This window comes from Bufo bufo, chromosome 6 (genome assembly GCF_905171765.1).
Source record: "Bufo bufo chromosome 6, aBufBuf1.1, whole genome shotgun sequence".
Classification (NCBI taxonomy): domain Eukaryota; kingdom Metazoa; phylum Chordata; class Amphibia; order Anura; family Bufonidae; genus Bufo; species Bufo bufo.
Genome location: NC_053394.1, coordinates 226,116,992 through 226,143,025, shown reverse-complemented (window position 1 = coordinate 226,143,025; position 26,034 = coordinate 226,116,992). Strand labels below are relative to the sequence as shown.

The following is a 26,034-nucleotide window of genomic DNA, read 5'->3' as shown; positions in this document are numbered from 1 at the left end:
GGGAGAGGGGACTGGTAAAACTGTGCTGCTGCACTGTGTTATCCGATTGGTGGAGCAGCAGTGAGCTGCTCCATGTGGACCCTGGATGTGACCGTCTGCGCGCCTGCCCGCCTGGCTGGCTGTCTCTCTTACCTGCCCACCCGCCTCACTTGTAGTGCCAGCTGACCTCCTGCTCAGCCCTCTGAGCATTGCTGAGCTAATGCTGCCGACCTTCAGACTCACTGCCAGCCTGACCAACATAGAACATGTCCTATTCTGGTCCTCATAATGCAGATCTAAAACCCATAGAACTCAACTATGGGACTGCAAAAAAATATGAATCTCACACGGACAGTAACCTTATTTAGTGGATCCGCGACTTGCAGACCGCAAAACAGATACGGTTCTGTGCACGAGCCCTATCACTTATACTCAGCGTCCATAACAGTGACATCCACAGTGCCTCCCATAACAGTGACGTCCAAAGTGCCCCTATAACAGTGACATCCACAACGCCCCCATAACAGTGACATCCACAACGCCCCCATAACAGTGAGATCCACAACGCCCCCATAACAGTGAGATCCACAACGCCCCCATAACAGTGAGATCCACAGATCCCCCATAACAGTGACGTCCACAGATCCCCCATAACAGTGACGTCCACAGATCCCCCATAACAGTGACGTCCACAGATCCCCCATAACAGTGACGTCCACAGATCCCCCATAACAGGGACGTCCACAGATCCCCCATACCAGTGACGTCCACAGATCCCCATAACAATGACGTTCACAGATCCCCCATAACAGTGATGTTTACAGTGCCCCCATAACAGTGATGTTCACAGTGCCCCCATAACAGTGACATCCACAGGTGTCCATAACAGTGACAGCCACAGAGCCACCATAACAGTGACATCCACAGTGCCACCATAACAGTGACATCCACAGTGCCACCATAACAGTGACATCCACAGTGCCACCATAACAGTGACGTCCACAGCACCCCCATAATAGTGACATCCACAGATCCCCCATAACAGTGACATCCACAGTGCCCCCATAACAGTGACATCCACAGTGCCCCCATAACAGTGACATCCACAGTGCCCCCATAACAGTGACGTCCACAGTGCCCCATAACAGTGACGTCCACAGTGCCCTCCAGTGCACCTAGTGCCATCCATTGCCCCCATTGTGCCATTCATTACTCCTTTGGGCCATCCAGTGCTTCCTGTTTGCTAACCAGTACCCCCTTGTGCCATCCAGTGCCCCACTTCTGCCATCAATTGACCCCCTTGTGCCACCCAGTTCCCCTATTGTGCCAACCATTGCCCCCTTGTGCCATCCAGTGCCCTACTTGTGCCATCAATTGACCCCCTTGTGCCATCCAGTTCCCTTATTGTGCCAACCATTGCCCCCTTGTGCCATCCATTTCCCCCATGCACCATCCATTGCCCCATATGCCATCCATTGCCCCCATTGTTCCATTCATTACCCCCTTGTGCCATCCAGTTCTCCTGTGGTGCCAACCATTGCCCCCTTGTGCCATCCAGTGCCCCCTGTGCAGTGGAGACTCTAGGAAAAATATTTAGGGGGGCACATAAGATACCACAGTCAAAATGGGGGGAGGAACTAATAATTTTCACCACTTAATCATACTACTGAAAAAACCCGAAATAAGTATATATAAATAAGATTACAAAATACGAGAGTATTTCGATATGCAGGGATACCTCTTTATTGTAATAAGCTAATAAATTTTTTTTGCATGAGATGACAGTTTGATTGGTATTATTTTGGGGTGCATATGACTTTGTGATCGCTTGGTATTACACTTTTTGTGATGTAAGGTGACAAAAAATTGCTTTTTTGGCACAGTTTTTCTTAGATTTTTTTATGGTGTTCACCTGAGGGGTTAAGTCATGTGATATTTCTATAGAGCAGGTTCTTACGGATGCAGCGATACCTAATATGTATACTTTTTATTTATTTATTTCACTTTAGCACAATAATAGCAGTTTTAAAGCAAAAAAAAATAAAAAACATTTTATTGTCCCCATATTCTGAGAGCCATAGCTTTTTTATTTTTTGACCGATTGTCTTTGGTAGGATATAATTTTTTGTGGGATGAGATGGTGGTTTGATTTGTACTATTTTGGGGGGCATATTCCTTTTTCGATCGCTTGCTATTACACTTTTTGTGATGTAAGGTGACAAAAATGGCTTTTTGAACACAGTTTTTTTTTTTATGGTGTTCACCTGAGGGGGTAGGTCATGTGATATTTTTTATAGAACAGGTACTTACGGACGTGGCAATACCTAATATGTATACTTTTTATAAAAGCATTTTTGAAAAAAACAAAACATGTTTTAGTGTCTCCATAGTCTGAGAGCCAAATTTTTTTGGGGGAGCGATTGTTTCATGTAGGGGCTCATTTTTTGCGGGATGAGGTGACGGTTTGATTGGTACCATTTTGGCGTACATACAACTTTTTTTTACACTTTTATTATTTTTGGGGGGAAGTGAGGTGGGCAAAATTTCAATTTCATCATAGTTTTTTCTTTTTTTTATGACGTTCACTGTGGGGAAAGTAACATGACCCTTTCAGAGATCAAACTTGTGTAGTGTATTTTATTTTTTTAATTTTTAATCAGTGATAAATGTGCAAAGAAATAAAAAAAAAATATTTTACTTTTTTCACTTTTTTTCACTTTTTTTTTTACCCAGACCCACTTGGTTCTTGAAGATCCAGTGGGTATGATGCCTATATAATACCCTACAGTACACTATATAGTGTACTGTAGGGTATTCTGACTTTACACAATTAAAAATAAAAAAACTAGAGTGGTGTACTGGATCTACGCCTATTTATACAATCAAGCAAATAATGTGGGGATAGGCGCTAAAACAAAATAATAATAACTTTATTATATGTACGGTTAAAATAAAGGGTATCACCCGTTAGTGTAGCAGTCAGCAACTGACTAATACTAAATATGTGAGAAGGAAATAATGTCTCCAAACAGCGCCACCATCTGGAGCACTAAAGCAGTCTCACAGACTAAACCCACCAACACATAAGGGGGCTCGATACACCACAGGGTACAGAGTGTGTGTGACCCAGGGTGAGGACTACTATCAAGGGGATGTCTGGTGTCAGGAAACCACCAAACAACACTCCTAACAGCGAGAGTCAGCGCGCAGACTCTCACTGCACTAAGATAGTCACAGGTGCAGGACTATGGCAGAGCATACGCCGTCACTCCAATGATAGTATACGGAGCAAGGATTGCCCTGACATACCCCTTAATGGTAACAGCTCAACGCGTTTCTGAGCATTAGGAATGCATTTCGTCAGGAGCTATGTGCACCATACTTTAAACAGAGCCCAAAGCCTCAGCTGTGATTTTAGACCGAGGTAGTGGACGGACAGGCAACAGTAGAATACCCTAACACCGCATTCCTCTAGTGTGAGGTACGGTGCTGTAACTAACAGACTACTGTCCTGCCTGAGCTAGCAGCCTCTAGGTTGAGGCGCAGCGTGCTAGTGTGCATATGAATCGGCGCTGTAATGGCCGCAAAGCGGCCCACAGAACGCCAAAATTTACAGGGTAAAGCCCCGCCCTGCTAGACACGCCTCCGTCTCACAGCCAATCCGGCCAGGAGGCTCGGTCCAAGGTAAACCAATGGCTGATAGAAGGAGGAACTCAGTGGGTCTCAAGGGAAGCGCTGAAGCGCCGCATTTAGATATAAGGGAATTCACAAGGCGGCTTCATATACTGTCACCGCAGCATGGAAACCTATTCATTAGTATACAGTGGGGTAAGATCATAAATGAGAGATATATATGAACGAGCAGCCGCATATGCTCACATGCATCAGTAGATGAATATGAATCTCTTAATTCAATACAGTGCACAAAATAATAAAACTGTCTTGTCATCATATAAAGGGGACAAATGAGATCGCATCATTGAGGCCAGATGGTTTAATGGTGTTTAGAGAAAAAATCCATCTCGCCTCTTTTTGTAAAACATGCGATCACAGTCGCCACCCCTGGGTGACAACTTCACAGAGTCGATCACTTGAAACTTGACCGACAATGCGTTCCCTCTGTGATGATCAAGAACATGGCGTGCAATAGGAGTGTCTTTGAGATTCGTGATGTCAAGAATATGCTCCCCGATCCGTCTTCTTAGCTCTCTGATGGTTTTGCCAACGTATTTGATGTTGCATACACATGTCATTAGATAAACAACACCAACCGACTTGCAATTATGAAAAGACTTGGTGAAAAACGTTTTATCTAAAGTACTGTTGGTAAAGCTTTTAGATTTGTTAATGAAACCACAGAATTTGCAGGATCCACAAGGAAATGTCCCTGTAAGTGGGTTTCGTAACCATGATTGCGGTCGGGGGCTAGTGTATAAACTATGCGTCAACATGTCCCGCAAATTGTTGCTGCGCCGATATGTGACTGAGGGTTTGGCTGGAATCATACACCCAATATCGGGGTCAGATTTGAGTATGTCCCAGTGTTCAGCAAAAACATGGCGCACCCTCTCATGGGCACTATCAAACGTCCCGATAATCCTCACAATCTTGTCACCAGTGTCTCTCTTTTTGGGAGACAACAACAGATCCCTGTTGGTACTTATTGAATGCTGATAGGCCTGTTTTAAACATTGCTGAGGATAACAACGACGCTGAAACCTCTGCTGAAGGTCTTTCGCAGCCACCCTGAAGTCACTCAGATGAGAACAATTCCTCCTCACCCTTAAATATTGGCCCTTCAGAATTCCTCTCTTAAGGGCCAAAGGGTGCCCACTCTCCCATTTCAACAGATTATTCATGGCTGTGGGCTTTCTAAAAACATTGGTACTAATACGTCCATCAGCAGCCAGTGAAATGGCGAGGTCCAGGAAGGAAATGGTGTTCAAATCAATTTCTGACGTGAAGAACAGTCCCAGAGTATTCCTATTGAGGACTGCAACAAATTCTAGGAACAGCTCACTGTCGCCCCCCCACAGGATCAGCACATCATCGATGTATCTGATCCAGAGGGGGACCACATCCGTGAACCGCTCCATATCCTCACAGAAAACCACCTCTCTTTCCCACCAGCCCAGGTAAAGGTTCGCAAAAGTCGGGGCACAAGGACTGCCCATTACGACCACCCTGAGCTGGTGTAAAATACAACCATCAAACAAAAACACATTGTGTCTGAGTATGAAACTCAACAGTTCCATGACAAAAGTGTTATGATCCCTGTATTGTTCACCTCTCTGCTGGAGGAACGTGAGGATCGCTCCACAGCCCAACTCATGAGGAATCGAGCTGTAGAGCGCCTCCACGTCCAACCTGGCCAAAAAAGTACCCTTGTCACATTGGACACCATCCAAACGTCCCAACACATCCATAGTATCCCTAACATGTGAGGGCAAACTATTGACGAATGGACGCAAGATGGTGTCCACATAGGTGCTAATATTGGCTGTAAGACAGTTGTTCCCAGACACTATCGGCCTCCCCTTTAAAGGCTCATACCCCTTGTGAACTTTGGGGAGACAGTAGAAGGCCGCAGTGACTGGGTGTGCAGGTAAAAAAAAGGCCAATTCAGTCTTGTCGATGAGTTTCTTCTCTAGGGCTTGGTTCAGGATACAGGACAATTCCATCCTATAGGCTGGAGTGGGGTCAGACGGGAGTTGTTCATATGTGAGTTTATCCTTGAGCACTCTCATACACATATTCCGGTATTGTTCGTGCCCAAGAATAACAATATTCCCGCCCTTATCTGACGATTTAATCACCAACTCCTTGTCCTGCTGAAGCAACCAAAGAGCCCCTCTCTCTTGTTCATTCAGATTGTCACTGCTAAGTCCATGTGAATCAATTTGACTCAGCTTATTGGAAACTACAGACACAAAGGTGTCAATAGGGGTGCAGTCACCAATGGGAGGCATTTTGGTTGATGGTGACCTGAGCTTGGTAAATGGACCATCACATGGATTTATTTGTCCTTCAGCAAACAAATCTGACAAAATTTGGACGTCTGGCAGATCTGACATCTCAATTCCCAATTCCTCGCATTTCCTGCGGTCATGGGTGACAAAAAATTTGCGCCATTTGAGTTTGCGCGCAAATAGATTTAAATCCTTCACCCACCCAAAACAATCAAATCTACGCATCGGGACAAATGAGAGGCCTTTTTGTAAAACTTGAGTCTCCATGGTAGTGAGAATACGAGGGGACAAGTTAATAACTTGTAACTCATCCCTTGCTGATCTGGGTGAGAATTGAGATGCTGTCTGGGAAGCAAGGGGGGATGTCATTGTTTGTTCCTCAGTAGGTATTGGGACATCGGCGGGGTATCGTCTAAAAAACCCCCCCTACCATACTGACCTCTACCCCCTTGTCCTCTTCTGCTGCCCTGACCCCTATTTCTGCCACCGTATGGTCTTCTGGCGGATTGGGGCCCTGTTCGCTTACCAACAGTAGCCTCTGAGTCTGGTTCACCCTCTGAAGAAGAAACCTCAGTGTCTAACTCAAGGGCATCTGAATGTTTAATACTATAATCAAAGATTTTGCCCTCTTTGAAGTCTCTAATGTCTCTATTGAAGAGGGACATTAGAGACTTTACACAGCCTGATCAGCCTCCTGCCTTTAGCAGAAGCCTGATCCGGCTTAGCTATACCATGGCAAGCAGGAAGCCTGTGAATGCGCGCGGTTGCCATGGTAACCATCGGACGCTGCCACAACAGAGCAACGGCTGATAAGGTAGAGAGCCCCCTTCCCTCTGTGATCCTGTCTAGTATCCGGTGGCTGCAACGGCACAGCAGCTCCCGATGGGAGAGGGATGGAGCTCCCTCCCTGTTAACTCCTTCCATACAGCTGTCCCTATGCTGACACTCTGCGAGCCGCTCGGCCATCCTGAAAATGGGGGAAGTTTGGGGGAGGGGGCGGTTTGTGCCCCCATCCAACCATAAAATGAGGAGGGGGGACATTGAGGGCTGCATGTGGGGGTATTATATATACATTTTAGAAGGTTCTGATTCCCGCAGTCACGGACTGCGGGGATCAGAACCTGTCAGCCGGCATTAGGATTGTTTGATTGGCGACGGAAGGGATAACCTAGGGGGGGGGGCAATGGCCCCCTGTAGCGACGACTATGCCCCTGTGACATGCACAGCATAGCGATCAGCCTCTGTGGCTGAAAGCTATGCTGTCACTCCTGCACAGCGCTTACATTGCACTGTGCAGGAGTCAGTACAGGCTTCACATAGAAGCCTGTACAATGCAGAGAGCGTCCGGCGGTCCTGCACATGCGCACTAGCATTCAGTCTAGTGCGCTGTGAAGACGGCCGCCCGGAGCTTTCTCCAGCAGGAGGCAGTGACGTCACTCATGATGATCCATCTCCTGCTGGAGAAAGGAAGAGAAGACAGGAAGATAAGAAGACAAACTTTGACCGGAAGCACAGAAAAGCCATCTGGAGGGACCACGTGACCGGGAGACAGATCTCAAGAATAGCTGCACTCTGGAAGGTAAGTATGTGAGCAATAATCTTTCTTCCACAGGTTAGCATGTAATAGCAAAAAGGTTAAGCCCGGATATCCCCTTTAAGCCACTACTTGAATCTAAAAATACTGATGAAAAGTTTAGAGAAACCATAACCAAGCAGTCAGCTTGTGTGCAGTAGACACATAATCAGATGTAGTAGACACATGTCAGATGTAGCAGAGCTGAGCACAGCTTATCACCTGGGGCTTTACATATAATTGCAGGTAAACCTATCCCCACTCAACCTTTGCAGCCCAAACGACAAACTCAGCTTTGCTACACCAACTTAATGTGTGCCCCTGAAGCAGCAGCCTTTACTTGCTAGTGCCAGGTAAGGCCTCTTTCACACTTGCGTTGTTGGGATCCGGCATGCACTTCCGTTGCCGGAGGTGCCTGCCGGATCCGGAAAAACGCAAGTGTACTGAAAGCATTTGAAGACGGAACCGTCTTCCAAATGCTTTCAGTGTTACTATGGCACCCAGGACGCTATTAAGGTCCTGGTTGCCATAGTAGGAGCGGGGAGCTTACAGTCCGTGCGGCTCCCGGGGCGCTCCAGAATGACGTCAGAGCGCCCCATGCGCATGGATGACGTGATCACATGGATCACGTGATCCATGCGCTTGGGGCGCCCTGACGTCACTCTGGAGCGCCCGGGGAGCCGCACGGACGGTAAGTATGCTGCTCCCCCGCTCCCCACTACACTTACCATGGCTGTCAGGACTTTAGCGTCCCGGCAGCCATGGTAACCACTCTGAAAAAGCTAAATGTCGGCTCCGGCAATGCGCCGAAACGACGGTTAGCTTAAGGCCGGATCCGGATCAATGCCTTCCAATGGGCATTAATTCCGGATCCGGCCTTGCGGCAAGTGTTCCGGATTTTTGGCCGGAGCAAAAAGCGCAGCATGCTGCGGTATTTTCTCCGGCCAACAAACGTTCCGTACCGGAACTGAAGACATCCTGATGCATCCTGAACGGATTACTCTCCATTCAGAATGCATTAGGATAATCCTGATCAGGATTCTTCCGGCATAGAGCCCCGACGACGGAACTCTATGCCGGAAGACAATAACGCAGGTGTGAAAGAGCCCTAACAAGAGCTTCTGGCTGAGTCTGCCCTTTTTTTATCAGATCACTCTATCTTCTATGAGAATTTAGCTTTTGTTCATCTTCCACATAGTCTAGGTGCAGGACAATGTCATAACAGACAGACTACATTTTACAGGACTCAGCAGGAACTCGATGCAACAAGAGCCCTCAGCACGGACTCTACTTCTAATCATCCAAAGGAGGAGAGGCCAGAGATGGGCTGTAGATAGGACACAAAGTGACGATATAGATACAATTATTGGAATGAAGGGAGAGTCATTAAGTTCAGTACCTGTTTTAGCTACTTTGTCATTTGTACCTCACTACTGCTGAGGACATGGCTTCTGTGTGAGAATACAATCTGCAATGAGGACATGTAAATAGCGGCTGCCTGAAGGACATTCATTTTCATACAGTAGCAGCAGGGCCTCTGGCCCACTGCATTGTAAAAGGCAATAGGCCCACCTGGTATTTTCCTGGTGGAGTACATTGCCCGTCCACCCCTGTAAAGAGAGATATATAAGTCTTTATCCAGCACTCACTATAAGGCCTCATCCACACGACCGTTCAGTTTTTTGCGGTCCGCAAAACACGGAAGCCGCCCGTGTGCCTTCCGCAATTTGCGGAACGGAACAGGCGGCCCATTGTAGAAATGCCTATTCTTGTCTGCAAAACGGACAAGAATTTGACATGTTATATTTTTTTTGCGGGGCTATGTAACTGAGCAACTGATGCGGACAAAACACACGGAGTGCTGTCTGCATCTTTTGCGGCCCCATTAAAGTGAATGGGTCCGCACCCGAGCCGCAAAACCTGCGGCTCGGATGCGGACCAAAACAATGTTCGTGTGCATGAGGCCTAATCCGTTCATATCAATCCTTTATTCGATCTCCAATAAAAACAAACATTTCCTACGCGTTTTGAAACTATACTGGTTTCTTAGTAATATGTCAGAGTCCTACATCACATGCAGTCATGTTTAAATTATTCACTGGTAAAAGTTAACCCATTGTTAGGTAGCACAACTGAAGACACAAAAGTATGATGCCACACACATAGTAAGCACATAAAACCTTTTAGCAGTGTTGTCACACATTCTGTTTTTTAATGCAGTTTTTATAAGTCAAAACCAAAAGTGGATAAAAAAGAGACATAGTATTTGTCCTTAATACTTTCTCTCCTTTTATGATCACCTCCTTATTTTGGCTCTTGAAAAATGTTTCAAGGAGAAACATTATCCTCCTATCCTAAGTAAAATGTCCTGGACAAAACCTCTACACTAATGCAAGAAGACTAACAAAAAAATACCAAAAACTGAAACATAGACCTTTTTCAACAACTTTTTTACTATTTACAATTCCATGCCTCCAAAACTAAGAAACTCCCAAGACACTGGCACATCCTACAACAGAGGGAGGCAACCTCCGGCACTCCAGATGTTGTGAAACTATAACTCCCAGCATGCATACTTGTTCTGCTCTTCTAAGAACTCTCGTAGAAATGAATGGAGCATGCTGGGAATTGTAGTTTCACAACAGCTGGAGTGCCGTAGGTTGCTGATCCCTGTACTACAAATTGAGCATAGACCTAAAGCTAAACCTAAAATGACTTTTCATTTTGCCACTATCACATGCCAAAAAGTGCTTTCGAACATATAACTGCACCGCTGAACGGCAAATATATTTTAGTTTTGCAACTAATACACGGCAAAAAAGGTCTTTAGAACATATAACTGCACTGCTGAATGGTACATAGGCCCTTATTTTTTTCCACTTATACACTCCATAAAAGGGCTTTAGAACATATAACTGCACCGCTGAATGGCAAATATATTTAACTTTTGTCACAAATACACAACAAAAAGGGCTTTAGAACAAATAACTGCAAAGCTGAACGGCAAATAGGCCCTTATTTTTTTCCACTTATACACGCCACAGAAGGCTTTAGAACATATAACTGAACTGCTGAACGGCAAATATATTTTTATTTTGCCACTGATACATGGCAAAAAGGGCTTTAGAACATATAACTGCACCGCTGAACATCAAATATATTTTTCTTTTGCCACTAATACATGACAAAAAGGGTTGTAATTTTCGCACTTCACAACACAACGGCTAATGAGCTCTTTTTTCCCACTAATACAAGCCCAAAAATGCTTTAGAACATATAACTGCACTGCACAAGGGCAAATAAGACATAGAAATAGCAGAATCCAAGATGGCTGAGGCTATTTATAGGGCTGTGACATCACAGGGCTGGCTGCTGATTGGCTGCATGCTCCATGTCCTCACACGTGCAGCAACCATTTTAGGAAAACCACGAAGCGTGAGGAAACTTGGATTCGGTGCAAATCGATTAAAACCTAAAATTCAGGTCGAATTCCACCTCGTCAACTTTGATTCGCTCATCTCTAATGGTGATCTAGAACCTAAAAACCATTGAGTTCCTGAGCTTTCTGCCATAATTCAGACACCAAAATATGCCCATATTCTGGGTGCTTTAATTTATTTTTAATAGATAAATAATGGTTCTGAGCTGCTCTTTTTATTTATAAAAAATGAAATGCAATTTAGGAGGAAAATAGAGAATCCATCTGGAGATTTAAGAGACCTTTTGGAACTGTCCATATCTCCCTCCATGTAATCAATCACCGATTGTGAATCCATTGCGGTAAAAACTCAATTACAATTGCTCTTCACTTGGCAATCCACTCTTATTGTTCATAGGGACAGCTAACTTCTTCTCCTTGAAGTTACCAAGAATGCAGCAATCCCCAAGCAACACCCCAGACTTAAAGTATCTTCTAAGCGGCACACTAGCCATATATAAGGACTGTGAAATATAATCAAGGATATACGCCTCTGATGAAGCAGCGGTGAAACGCGAGTCGGTAGAGCTGCAGGAAACTTGCACATTTTATGGATATGTGATGTGCCCTGTTTTAACCTACTTTTGTGAATATAAGCATACAGTGGTTTTTATCCCTGTACACTATCATGCTCCCCATTTTCTGACTGACAACAGGAGGTGTGAGAGAGAGTGTAATGGAGTTTTCACTGCAAGGGATTCCCAAGTAGTGATTGATTATATAAATGGAGACACTGAAGGTGCCAGAAGGTCATCATTACTGATGGACGAACATCGGCCGGGACGATTCGCGAACGTGATCGCGCAAACGCCTCATTCACTTTAATGGCAGACGAACCTGAAAAACCTTCAGGTCATTATTGCAGCCACCAAATACTTACAAGAAGTGCACAAATCGTCCCACAACATGGACAGTGACATACCAGAGGGGGATCAATCGCAAAAATTTCCACAAAATATATGTACTTTAATCAGTGGCCATTTTTTTGTGTCTTAAAGGAAAACTGTCAAAAATGTGGCCAGCTGGAGTCTAGAAAAACTTATTTTAGGCCACGGGAATACAGGCCCCAAACATAAGGCATTCACCGAACAGAAAACATCAAGTGATTATGTGGCTGGAGGTGTATTAGATGGTAATTGAATAACAATTTTACTTCAGGCAAGTGGAGTACAGGCCCCAAAAATTATTAATTCAATGTACAGAAAAGAACAAGTGATTATGTGGCTGGAGGTATATTAGACCGTCATTGGATATAAATTTTACTGCAGACCAAATACATATGTTTAAAATAACTAAAAATATAAAATTTGATTAAAAACATTACTAACAAAATCCCCCCCTTGAATAAACCCCAAATGATAGGTGAAATTCGATAACACGTGGTCATCACAGGTGTTGAATTCCTCAGAGGCCCCAATAATTAATCATAGGCCATTTTTATGTGTCTTAAAGGGAAATTCTCAAAAATGTGCCCTGCTGGAGCCTAGAAAATTTTTATTTTAGGCCACCGGAGTACGGGCCCCAAAAATTAGGCATTCACCTGACATTAAAGAAGATGTGATTATGTGGCTCGAGGTACGTTATGCGGTCACTGATTAACAATTGTACTGTAGCCCACTGGAATACAGGCCTCAAACACCATACAGAAAAGATCAAGTGATTATGTGGCTGGAGGTACTGTATATTAGACGGTCAATGGATATCAATTTCAATGCAGGCCAGTGGGCTACAGGCCCCAAAAATTATGCATTCACCGTACAGTAAAGATCAAGTGATTATGTGGCTGGAAGTATATTAGACGGTCAATGGATATCAATTTTACTGCAGGCCAGTGGACTACAGCCCCTAAAAATTATTAATTCACCAGACAGAAAACATCAAGTGATTATGTGGCTGGAAGTATATTAGACGGTCAATGGATATCAATTTTACTGCAGGCCAGTACAAATACATGTTAAATACATATGTTTAAAACATGGCTAACAATGATTCAAACCATGGCTAACAAAATCCCCCCTCTTGAATAAACCCCAAATTATAATAGTTGAAATTCGATAACACGTGGTTGTCACAGGTGTTGAATTCCTCCGAGGTCCCAAACATTAGGCATTCACCGGACAGAAAAGGCCTTTTATGCTGATGTATTTTCATAAGACAGAGACCATTATTTGTTCTGGTTGGTGGCGGATATGTGTGGGCTGCCATGAGTAAATTCAATTAAACATGGTTGTCACAGGTGTTGAATTTCTCCGAGATCCATGCCTCATTCATTTTCAAAAATGTGAGGTAGTCCACACTGTCGTGAGCTAGGCGAGTGCGCTTATCGGTTGCGATCCCCCCCGCTGCACTGAACGCCCTTTCGGACAGGACCCTTGATGAGGGGCAAGTCAAGAGTTCCATAGCAAATTGTGCCAGCTCTGGCTACAGGTTAAGCCTTCACACCAAGTAGTCAAGGGGTTCCTCGCTTCTCAGAGCGTCCACATCGGCCGTTAACCCAATGTAGTAAGACACCTGTCGGTCTAGGCGTTCTCTGAGGCTAGATCCGGAGGGCATCTGTCGATGTGTTTGCTGCAAGAATGATCTTATATCCAAAGTGACCAACACATTTTCAAACCACCCTCTTCTTGCATGTGCTGTAGGATTGGTACTCACAACTGTTTCTCTGTGGGTGAAAATTCCTCTGCTAGCGCCCGCAACAGCAGAATGCAGCATCTGTTGAAGCAAGGCCTGGAAATGCTGCATCCTGACAGCCCTCTTTGATGCTGGTAACATGTCTGCCATTTTGTGTTGGAACCGGGGGTCTAAGTACGTTGCCTCCCAGTACTGGTCCTTGCCCTTTATGCTTTTTATACGGGGGTTCCTCTTCAAACACTGGAGCATGAAGGCCATTTGCACTAAATTGGAAGCGGTGGAGCGGCCTGGCTAATGCTCATCGCCCAGGAGAATGTCGTCCTAGGTCTCCTCCTCCCATCGACAGACCACCAGGAATCCCAGAAAAGTTTAAAGCCTGCTCTTCTTGCTCCTCCTCCTCCCCCCATGAACCATCCTCCTCTTCAGACTCCTGCTAACTTGTCTCAGACTGAGTAGCCCCCCTGGGAATTCATTCAGCATTGTGACTTCTCATCTTCCTGCTCCTGCTCCTCAATGGCTTGATCAATGACACGATGCAATGCACACTTCAGAAATAGGGCCTAAGGTACAATGTCACTGATGGTGCTCTGGCTGTGACTGACCAGTTTGGCGATCTCATCAAATGCGTCATGCATGAGCAGCCACTGGCACGGTGAAAAAAAAAACAACCTCCCAGAACCTGTCTTGCCGCAGAGTTCGTACAGGTAGTCGTTAATGGCACGTTTTTACTGGAGCAGCCTATTAAGCATATACAAGGTGAAGTTCCAGCGTGTTGGGCAGTCACAAATGAGACGTCTGACGGGCAAATGGTGTCGCCGCTGAAAGTCAGCAAGGCCAGCCATGCAGTGCCATCTTAAGAGCATTATAGGCCCCCGGGCAATACAGTGCACTGGGGCCCTGTCTACACAATCACGCACTAGAATAAAAATGCAAATTATCAATAAGGCGATATTTATTGGGCATTTCCTCTTGTGGATTTTCCCCAGCAGTAGGATCAGGTAATGATACCATTGGTATTTCTGCTGGAATTGGAGTGCATGTAGATGTGGATGCTACATCTGGAGGAGCAGAACTACTGGCTGACGTTGCACCTGGATTGAGCCAAGATGTTAGTTTTGGAAGTTTGCACATTTTCTCTTTCTCCTCTGCAGCCTTTTTCCTCTCCTGTGCTCCACTCAAAACATTACGTTTCATTTCTGCACTAAAGGTTATTTTCACCAACACGTAATAAACTTTATTTTTCCTCACCTTTTTTACACTTCCTCGAACGAGTGGCAACTCTAAGATTGCTATATAAGGGGGACACATAAGATATTACAGTCAAAACTTGAGGGGCACTAATAACTTAAAGTGGATGTAAACCCAAACATTTTTTTTTTTTGTGATGTCACAATGTAGAGTACCCAGGCAGTACACACGCCACTCCAACATTAATACCCACCAGCACCAGCAGTACCCACACCAGCATTACCCACCAGCACCAGAGTGTGTGTACATTTATATATATATCTATATTTATTTCGTTTTTTTAGTTGTATGATTAAAGTGGATGTAAACCCCCAAGTATGCAGTATAGCACCCTATAGTATACAGCACCACACAGTATGCAGTATAGCACCCTATAGTATACAGCACCACACAGTATGCAGTATAGCACCCTATAGTATACAGCACCACACAGTATGCAGTATAGCACCCTATAGTATACAGCACCACACAGTATGCAGTATAGCACCCTATAGTATACAGCACCACACAGTATGCAGTATAGCACCCTATAGTATACAGCACCACACAGTATGCAGTATAGCACCCTATAGTATACAGCACCACACAGTATGCAGTATAGCACCCTATAGTATACAGCACCACACAGTATGCAGTATAGCACCCTATAGTATACAGCACCACACAGTATGCAGTATAGCACCCTATAGTATACAGCACCACACAGTATGCAGTATAGCACCCTATAGTATACAGCACCACACAGTATGCAGTTTAGCACCCCACACTATACAGTACCCCACAGTATATAGTAGAGCAGTATAGACCCCCACACTATACAGCACCTCACTGTATACAGCACCCCAAACTATACACGATACAGCCCCCCACACTATACAGTACAGCACTCTACACTATACCGCACCCACAGTATACAGCCCCCCACACTATACAGTACAGCAGTATAGCACTCCCCCCACTATACAGCCCCCCCCCACACTATACAGGCCCCCCACACTATACAGGCCCCCCACACTATACAGCCCACCACACAGTATACAGGCCACCCCCCCCCACACACAGTATACAGCCCACCACACAATATACAGCCCATTACACAATATATAGCCCACCACACAATATACAGCCCACCACACAGTATACAGGCCCCCACACAGTATACAGCCCCCCACACAGTACACAGCACCCCACTATACAGTAGTTTACAGTATATTAAAATAACAACCCCATGTCACCTTTTTCTGATGTAATCTTTACACAGAAAAGCTCCACAGTTAACTTCTGCAACACTCCTGATAGGACCTGTGATGACTTCATAGCCATGTGACCAGTAATTGCTAGGTTACTGGTCACATGGTAATGATGTCATTAAGGTCCTAGATCAAAACTCATTAAGGTCCTAGAATTAAGATCATTAACACAGTACGATCATGATGCCTGTGTAGCCGACAGCCTGACACCCGGGGCAGTAGCTAGCAGGGCTCAAGAGGCAGCTGCCTTGGGCCCCCCCAGGAGCAACTGGGCCCAGGGCAGCTGCCCCTTGGTAAAGACGGCCCTGGCGGCAACACTGCTAAATGACGGTTGGGAAGTTGGCTGGTGGGTTCACTGGGCAGGCGGGCCCCCAGGCAAGTGGGGCCCCCGGGCAACTGCCCAGCGTGCCCATTCGAAAAGACGGCCCTGCAGCCATGGCCGTGTAAGATCTATTAAAATGGCTAGAGATCTTCCTGGCCTGTCGCAACACGTCCTGGACCCCAGGGTATTTGCCAACGAATCGCTGCACGACTAAGTTTAGGACATGTGTGTCATTTTGCCCCATTTCAGCGTGCTCAGCAGATTGGCACCATTGTTGCACACCACTTTACAACTATCAAATTGACTGGGGTTAGCCACTGATCGGCCTATGACCGCAGTGCTGAAAGGAGTGCAGGACCGGTGTGGCTCTTGGCTTCCAGGCTCAACAGCCACAGCACATCATGGCAACGTCTCACCTGGCACGTCAAATAGGTTCTGGGGAGCTTGGGGAGGGTGCAGTGGAAAAGGAAGAGTCAGCCGAGCAGTAGACAGAGGATGGAGTAGGAGTAGAAGAAGAAGAGGCAGGCCTGCATGCAATCCGTGGTGGTAACATCAAATCCACATGGGTGCCACGGGTTGCATACTTGACAGCCATCAGAAGGGTCACCCACTGGGCAGTAAAAGTTATGTACCTTCCCTGCCAGTGTTTTCTAGACCATGTATCTGTGGTCAGATGTATCTTGGCACCGACACTATGTGCTAGAGATACATTCACTTGCCGATGAACATGGCCATATAGCTCTGGGATGCCCTTCTGGTAGAAATATTTCCTTCCGGGGACCTTCCATTGTGGTGTGCCAATGGCCACAAATTTTATAAAGGCCTCCGAGTCCACCAGTTTATATGGCAGTAGTTAGCGGGCTAGCAGTTCCGACAAGCCGGCAGTCAGCCATTGGGCAAGAGGGTTATCCGGCCTAATCAACTTTTCACGCTCGAACATTTGGGCCACGGAAGCCTGTCTTTTGCCAAATGATCGTGACGATGGCACGGTGGAAGGTAGATTGGAGGAACAAATGGGAGGAGAAAGGAGACGAGGAAGGACGTGGAGCACTGGGAGTGTGACTTTGTGGGTTCTGACGGTGGCCTCGGTGATAAAAGGCCAGGTGCCATCTTAAGGCGGTCGTCCCTAGGTGGGCTTACTGCGACTTATGCGTTGACAGCACAGGCTGCAGATGGCAACACTATTGTCAGCAGCTGACATGTTAAAAAAAGCCCACACTGCGGAACCATGTGCCGGCCTTCTGGGAGCACCAGATGTGACCGTGCATGGTGGAGGGCTCGCTCCAGATACATTTGCAGTCTGCTTTTTGCCTCCTGTGCACTGCGAGTTCTGCCTGCTTCTCCTCCTTCTTCTCCCTATCTGCTGCTCCGTCTCTCCCTCTGATCTCCCCTCCTCTTCCTCTCTTTTGGGCACCCACGTGACATCCATCGACACATCATCATCGTCACCACCACTGACTGACATTAGAGATCTCGGAGTAGGCAGCAACAGCGGGGACCACCCTACTTCGGCTGATCTGGATACTGTCCTCAGACCGCTGGGTGGTGGCCGTTGCTACCTCCTCTTCCTCATCCGATGACAAGAATGGCTGCGCATTGGTAAGGTCTGGGAATGGATGGGAAAATAATTCCTCTGACTTGAGTGTAGGGGCTGTGGTGGTGTCTTTGGGGGTGCACACAGCAGAGAGTGAGGAGGGTGCTGATACAGAGGATGAGGAGGGTGCAGAAGCGGAAGGCTGAATGAGCCACTCAACCAATTCTGGTGCATCCTTTGATGTAATTGCACGCACCTTCTCCAACTTCCCACTTAGGCTCCGGCCTGGTGCACCTGCCCAACCTCTACCACCCCTTCGGTATGTCCTGCCTCTACCTCTGTCTGTCATTTTCAAAATGACCCTGTGACAAAGTCCCTATAAAAGAGCAGTGTTTGTGGAAGCAGGTATATAAAACCCCTTAATGAGTATTTGCTGGAAGCAGGTATATTAAACCCCTTAATCAGTTTATTTTTGGGCAACAGGTACGTATATCACACCGGTTGCAATTAGTTGTTCCAATAGTGTTTGTCCCTCTGTATAGCTGCGATATCCCAGCAGAACCGCACACAAATGCTATACAATACAAATGCACTATATAGAAATTATATTATAGATATATCACACCCCTACCTCAATCAGTTTTTTTGGGGGGTGCAACTGGTATATCACACCAGTTGCAATTATTTGTACCAATAGCGTTTGTTCCTATGTATAGCTGCAGTATCTCAGCAGAACCGCACACAAATGCTGCACAATAGAAATGCACTATATAGAAAGTATATTATAGGTATATCACACCCCTGCCTCAATCAGTTTTCTGGGGGGGCAACTGATATATCACACCATTTGCAATTAGTTGTTCCAATAGCTTTGTCCCTCTGTATAACTGCGGTATCTTAGCAGAACTATTCACAAATGCTACATAATACAAATGCACTATATAGAAAGTATATTATAGGTATATCACACCCTTGCCTCAATCAGTTTTTTGGGGGGGCAACTGTTATATCACACCAGTTGCAATTAGTTGTTCAATAGCGTTTGCCCCTCTGTATAACTGCAGTATCGCAGCAGAACCGCACACAACTGCTGCACAATACAAATGCACTATAATATACTTTCTATGTTAGAAAGTATATTATAAGTATATTACACCCAGGGGTCAAGTCCTGGGAAAAAAAGTGTGGGAACTCACCCAAATGCCTCCGCGTGACGTCACGGCACGCGGCGTACACAAAGGGCAGGGGAGGTTGGGAGGAGGAGCAAGCAAGTACCGTATTTTTCGCCCTATAAGATGCACCGGCCCATAAGACGCACCTAGGTTTTAGAGGAGGATAATAGGAAACAATATTTTTCATTCCACCTCAGGTCAGACCCGCAATGTTAATTAGACCTCAGCTCGCAGGCACAGCCCCAATGCCTCAGATCAGACCCCCATGTCAGCCATCAGCCCTCCATGTCATATTTCTCCCCGTCCATGGCACAGACAGACTACAGACATTGTCTCCGGCCCCAAGGCCGGTTCTAGGTGAAATGGGGCCCTGGGGCGGAAAACAATAAGGCCCCCCCCCCCACATGACACTTGCTGACTTTAACGTCCCGTATTGTAAACAAATGCAAGTGGCAAAGCAACATGCACGGGTGAGATGGTGCCTGGGATGGATCCGATCCAGTTTAATCAACCAACCTACCAGACTGGGATGGATCATGATCCAGTTTAATCAACCAACCAGTTACTGGTAGGTTGGTTGATTAAACTGGATCGGATCCATCCATCCCAGGCACCATCTCACCCGTCCCAGTGCCAGTATACTAGCCCGCCGCCCTGGTTCTGTTTGGACAGTTGGACTTAAGAAATGTGCATTTGGGGGGGGGGGGGGGGCAAATACTGGTAGTACCAGTAACTGCCCCCCCCCCAAATGCACATTTCTCCAGTCCAACTGACTCCAAACAGAACCAGGGCGGGCTAGTACACTGGCACGGGTGAGATGGTGCCTGGGATGGATCCGATCCAGTTTAATCAACCAACCTACCAGACTGGGATGGATCACGATCCAGTTTAATCAACCAACCAGTTACTGGTAGGTTGGTTGATTAAACTGGATCGGATCCATCCATCCCAGGCACCATCTCACCCGTCCCAGTGCCAGTATACTAGCCCGCCCTGGTTCTGTTTGGACAGTTGGACTTGAGAAATGTGCATTTGGGGGGGGGGGCAGTTACTGGTAGTACCAGTAACTGCCCCCCCCCCAAATGCACATTTCTCCAGTCCAACTGACTCCAAACAGAACCAGGGCGGGCTAGTACACTGGCACGGGTGAGATGGTGCCTGGGATGGATCCGATCCAGTTTAATCAACCAACCTACCAGACTGGGATGGATCACGATCCAGTTTAATCAACCAACCAGTTACTGGTAGGTTGGTTGATTAAACTGGATCGGATCCATCCATCCCAGGCACCATCTCACCCGTCCCAGTGCCAGTATACTAGCCCGCCGCCCTGGTTCTGTTTGGACAGTTGGACTTGAGAAATGTGCATTTGGGGGGGGGGGGGGGGGCAGTTACTGGTAGTACCAGTAACTGCCCCCACCCCAAATGCACATTTCTCCAGTCCAACTGACTCCAAACAGAACCAGGGCGGGCTAGTACACTGGCACGGGTGAGATGGTGCCTGGGATGGATCCGATCCAGTTTAATCAACCAACCTACCAGACTGGGATGGATCACGATCCAGTTTAATCAACCAACCAGTTACTGGTAGGTTGGTTGATTAAACTGGATTGGATCCATCCATCCCAGGCACCATCTCACCCGTCCCAGTGCCAGTATACTAGCCCGCCCTGGTTCTGTTTGGACAGTTGAACTGGAGAAATGTGCATTTGGGGGGGGGGGGGGGAGTTACTTGTGGTACCAGTAACTGCCCCCCCCAAATGCACATTTCTCCAGTCCAACTGACTCCAAAACGGGCTAGTAGTACACTGGGATGGCCCGGACGGGTGAGATGGTGCCGGACTAAGTAAGTCAGTGAGTGGGAAACACTGGGAATGGATGGATGGATCATGGATCCGATCCAGTTTCATTAACAACAACAAAACAATGTAACCAATGAATTATGAACCTACCAGACTGGAACTTGGCTGGGGGCTGGCTGCCTTCTGACTGTGGGCGGCGGGCCTTCCCTGGCGCTGCTGGCAGAGTGTCAGACTGGGATCTCTGGGCTGGGCTGTGGCTGGCTGCCAAATGCCAATGGTATCCGCTTGCTTAGCTAGTTGCTCCTTGCCTCAATGCCATTGCCATTGTCTCCTGCTCCTTAAAAAATCCTCTGGCTCCAAGTTTTCTGCTTTGGGCGGGGGGGGGGGGGGGGGGGGGGCGGAGCCTGTGGCAATGTACATCAGCCAGACGCAAACGTGTCTGCCTGTGCCATGCATGCCGCTGCTGCTCCAGTCTTGAATCTCTTAAAGAGACAAGCAGCGGCAGCGCAGCGCAGGCACAGTCAGCGGCCGCCGGCGCCCGGCGGTGGGCCCCTCCACACTTGACTCCAGAGTTCAGTCGGTCCGGACACTCCAGTCTCCAGCCCAGTTAGTTTAATTTATTAATTACATTACTGTCGGCTGCCGCGCGGCGCCGGCCCGTCTCTCCAGAGTCTAGACACTGTCTGTGACACCAAGACAAGAGAATCAATTATTCAATTATAGATAATATAATAGACTAAAGTTGCGGCCGGGCCGGCGCTAGGGGCCAGGGGCCCCTAAGGAGCGGGGGCCCAGGGGCAATTGCCCCCCTTGCCTCTATGGTAGCGCCGGCCCTGTCCGGCCCATCATGTAACCCCATCCTCACCCATGTCACATATCTCCCCCTCCATTTGATTGCTCTAACACCTAAAGAAAAAATTATAATTTAAAAAACCTGATGTTTCTCCAGATGATCTTATGCTAAAAGTAGTGGTAATAGAGTCTCAAAGGTCTATAGAAGCAGGTACAATATTTTTACAAACCTTTGAGACTCTATTAAAACTACTATCAACATCAGGTCATTTAGAGAAACAGCAGGTTTTTTTAATTATGTTTTTCCTTTAGGTGTTAAAACATAACTTTCATTTGATTGCTGTAACACCTAAAGGAAAAATCATTTTAAAAACCTGCTGTGTCTCTAGATGACCTTATGTTGACAGTAGTGTTAATAGAGCCTCAAAGGTCTGTAAAAATAGGGTAACTGCTTCTATAGACCTTTCAGACTCTATTACCACTGTTATCGACATAAGGTCATCTTGAGAAACAGCAGGTTTTTAATTTGTTTTCCTTTAGGTGTTCAAGCAATCAAATAAGTTATGTTTTAACACCTAAAGGGAATTTTTTTTTTAAACTTGCTCTTTCTCTAGGTGACCTTATGTTTATAGTAGTGTTAATAGTCTCAAGGGTCTATAAAAGCAGTTACCCTATTTTTACAGACCTTTGAGACTCTATTAACACTACTATCAGCATAAGGTCACCTAGAGAAACAGCAGGCTTTAAAAAATCCCTTTAGGTGTTAGAGTAGATTGCAATCAAATGAACGTTATGTGTTAAGATTAGGGTCAGAAGCAGACAAGCAGGGTTTCTTTAGCCTCTTGGGTATTAGTTTTTACATTCATAAAGCTCCACATTGAGCTTCCAGCAGCAGACAGATGCCAGGGCACTTCTGTGGTCACCTCACCTGGGCACATGGTCTTTGCTCAGCAGAGTCCTGCCATACATGCTGGGTAGATGCTAGAATGGATTTGTTAGAAGGAGTTCTGTGACGTCACTGGTCACATGCTCCTTCATGGTCACATGATCCACTGTGAGAACGCCTGCCTCCTGCTGTGTTCAGCTCCAGGGAGAAGGGGGTGTGAAAGGATGGACCATTGGCAGGGCAGCTAGCTGATACTGGCCAATCAGCAGCCTCCTGCTCCTATCTGCGGCTTAGACAGAGTGAACACTGGCTGGGGAGGGGAGGGCGCCCGGCAGCGCTGCTGGCAAGTAAGTGATAAAGCTTGGTCTGCCTTATGGAAGCGCCGGCCCAGAACGGGAACGGCGTTCCTGCTGTGAAAAAAGTGCAGGAACGCCGTTCCCACCCGTTCCCCCTCGACTCGACTCCTGATTACACCCCTCAGTAAGTCACATCTATTGATAGCACACCTATACCAGTCCTTAAAAGGATTTTTTTTGTGGCCCTATTAGCTAGCGTTTGGTGTCCCTAACAGCCTGCCCCTGCTCCACACAGCAACCTCTCCCTACACTGGCAAAAGACTGAATGTAAAATGGCGGCCAGATCGGGTTTATTTATTGTGTAGGGGGTGGTCCATGTGCTGAATTGTCTCAATTGGCTGTCCTATCACACCTGATGTATGCGTCATGGGTCAAAGATCGGCACAATGCAAAAGAATATGGCACTTGCGGACATTGCCATTTGTTTGCCTGTTTGGCGAACCGTGAACGAGCAAAGTTTGTCGCGAAACGACCGCGGGGCGAACCGCAAGGCCATCTCTAGTCATCATTAGAGATGAGCGAATTTCAGGTTATGAAATTCATTCACACTTCATTTACTGGTAAAAGGTGAATTGCATTTTGGATTTAGTTACCACGACCATAACGCAATTATATGACGGAATACATAACTGAATCCATCATAATAGAAGTCTATGGGCTGCATAACGGATCTGTCCCGTTTCCGTTATGCAGTAGAGGACTCCCCTGGATAACGGAAACGGAACGGATCCGTTTTGCAGCCCAAAGACTTCTATTATGATATAATGAATAACGGAATGCCTCTAAAGGCATTCCTTTATGCATTCCGTCATAGAATTGTGTTATGGTCCGTTGTAACGGAATCCATATCGCAATTCACCTTTTACCAGTAAACAACGCTTGAACGAATTTTAAAATATGAAATTTGCTCATCTCTAGTCATCATCTCAAAGTGGATTCTCCTCTTTTCTCCTAAATTGCATCTCATTTTTATAAAGGAAAAGATCAATGCAGATCCGTTATTTATCTATTTGCCGACTTTGTGAACTGAATCCACTTCATGGAGGATATTGTGGCACTGACAGTAAGAAACTTTTAAGGATTAATTTTTATATATATATATTTTTTTTAAAAAAATTTTTTTAAGGTTACTCATTTTCAAAACTAGACTATTTTATATTATTTATATTAATTTCATTTTTTTCCTACTGACACATAAGCTTTAACATAAGGGTATAAGTGCCTAGAAAACAGAGATTACTTATAAATTGTTTACAAGAAGGATTATTTTTTATCAAATAGATGAAGCAGAAAAACCGGTACATCTGATATGGGATTTGCCATTAAAAACTAAATTATTAATAACTCCTATTTATTGCTGTTGATGAATATGAACAGACAGCCAATTGCAGTCAAAATAGAAAAAAAATCCTATGTGTTACTAGTGATGGATATAAGCAGTCATCCAATACCTTTCATGCTTTTAAAACTAAATCTACAATTTACAGAAAGGGCCAAAAGTTTGTCTTTGAGCTCCCAGAGCAGATTCATTATTTATGAGAAGTGTGCATACACAAGATGAGTTAGGTCATCAGGACTGGGTGATAATGAGATGCCGAGGAATGGCTTGTAAAATATTAACAAGCCACTCAAAGGCCTAGGTCATGCTGGGGCCCATCCATATGCCAATAAATAACAAAAGCTCTGATTCTAAGTGTGCATTTGATAAAATGACAGTGTGGTGAATGCCAGTTGTATTTTATGTAGCAATTCAAAATGACTGGAAAACAAGAAATGTGCTTTTATAAAATAAGACTTGATACGTAATAGGTAGCATGCCAAGGCTTTTTATAAAACATAAAGTACTATACTGTATGCTTCTTTCAAAAGCAAATTCCTATTGATTTTTAAGAAAACCATCATTGATTTAGAGGAAAACATTACAGATAGCAGGTCACCTTGGGGCCATTAATGAATATTATAAGTAGAGATGAGCGAATTTCTAAAGAATATGATTCGGCCGAAAAAAATTAGGTTCAATCGGAATTTATTTGCGGCAAATAGTGTTAAAAAACGGCTATTTCTTGGCTGCAGAGAGCTTTTATATGGATGTAGAACACCGTGCCTTGCAGTAACAGGCATAGGGAGTCTGCTGTGTTAGGGCTTGTTCACATGACCGTATGGCTTTTTCAGTGTTTTGCGGACCATTTTTCACGGATCCGTTGTTCCGTTTTTTGTTTCCGATGTGTTTCCGTTTCTTTTTTTTTAATAAACAATTTAATTGATTTTTAAACAATAAAGCAATGATTAGAGGATAAGATTACAGTACAATGAGCATCTAGTATTTCCTGACACAGCAGGAAACAAGTTATTCTCAGCAGGTATCAGAATATGCATATGAATATGGTACGCAGAGAATGCATTGAATAAGTAATTATACATCAATCTAACATCAAATGTGACATAGAGCAGGTGGGATGGGGGGGAGGGGAAGCTATCCTCTTAATAAGGAAGCAGGATGGAGGGGAGAAATCCTGGGTTACACAGTAGTTAGGAGAAGTTTCTGTATTTTCTCCACACGGACCAGGTAGAGAGGAACTTATTTCTTGTTCCTAGTTCCCAATTAGATATCTCTTCAAGACGGTAAATTTGGTCTACCCTGTTTCTCCATTGTTCAATGGAGGAGTTTCAGGAGAACGCCACTTAGTGGGAATCAAGAGGCGGGCTGCTGATAGCAGGTAAGAAAATAATAATGTTGTATGCTTGTCCGATTTTGTTATACCTAACAATAAAAGGGCAATTTCAGGGGTGCAGGGGGAACTTGATTTGCAAATACTATTACTTATTTGGAAGATTTGTCTCCACCATATCGATATTGGAAGGCAACTCCACCAAATGTGAAAAAAGGTGCCCCTCTCTGAACCACATCTCCAGCATTTATCGGGAACGTCGGGGTATAAGAAAGCTATCTTGTCAGGAGTTTTATACCACCTAGACAAAATTTTATATCCGTTCTCCTGTACCCGGACGCACCTTGAGAGTTTTGAGACGTGCATTTAGTTC

At 45.6% G+C, this 26,034-nt stretch overlaps 1 long non-coding RNA gene across 1 annotated transcript; it reads right to left on the bottom strand.

Moving 5' to 3' along the window:
* Nucleotides 1-10,581: 10,581 nt before the first annotated feature.
* On the bottom strand, nt 10,582-19,273 carry LOC121004978. The gene is made up of 3 exons (XR_005779848.1): nt 19,141-19,273; nt 17,903-17,908; nt 10,582-10,592 (listed from the first exon to the last, which is right to left on the bottom strand). It is a non-coding gene; the product is annotated as an uncharacterized LOC121004978 (long non-coding RNA).
* Nucleotides 19,274-26,034: the final 6,761 nt, after the last annotated feature.